Below are 882 nucleotides of genomic sequence, written 5' to 3'. Positions count from 1 at the left end.
ATTAGAATTTAAAAATTATACACACATAATACTTATACACAATTACACATGTAATCGTGTATACAACTATACGTTAGTTAAATATATATACTACTCTAAATAAAACATATACTGCAATATATACACACACTATATATATAGTTATATACTAATTTATAAAACATATACGCATGTATACATTAAATATATATGTCTATAGAAGATGTATACTGATATATACCTACCATTCAATATATACGTACTACTTTAAATAAAATATACTACAATATATATATACTACAATATATAAAAACACCATATATATAGTTATATACCAATTTATAAAACATATACACATGTATACGTTAAATATATACGTCTATAGAAGATATATACACATATATACGTATCATTCAATATATACATACTACTTTAAATAAAATTACTGCAATATATACACACACTAAATATATAGTTATATACTAATTTATAAAACATATACGCATGTATACGTTAAATATATACGTCTATAGAAGATATATACACATATATACATATCATTCAATATATATACATACTACTTTAAATAAAATATACTGCAATATATATACTATAATATATACACACACTATATATATAGTTATATACTAATTTATAAAACATACACACATGTATACGGTAATTATATACGTCTATAGAAGATATATACACATATATACGTACCATTCAATATCTACGTACTACTTTAAATAAAATATTTTACAATACATATACTACAATATATACACACACTATATATATAGTTATATACTAATTTATAAAACATATACACATGTATACATTAAATATATCTTCTATAGACGTATATATTTAATGTATACATGTGTATATGTTTTATAAATT

The sequence above is a fragment of the Capsicum annuum genome, chromosome 6 (assembly GCF_002878395.1).
Source record: "Capsicum annuum cultivar UCD-10X-F1 chromosome 6, UCD10Xv1.1, whole genome shotgun sequence".
NCBI lineage: Eukaryota > Viridiplantae > Streptophyta > Magnoliopsida > Solanales > Solanaceae > Capsicum > Capsicum annuum.
The sequence above is the reverse complement of the archived record's forward strand: the minus strand, read 5'-3'. Positions refer to the sequence as shown.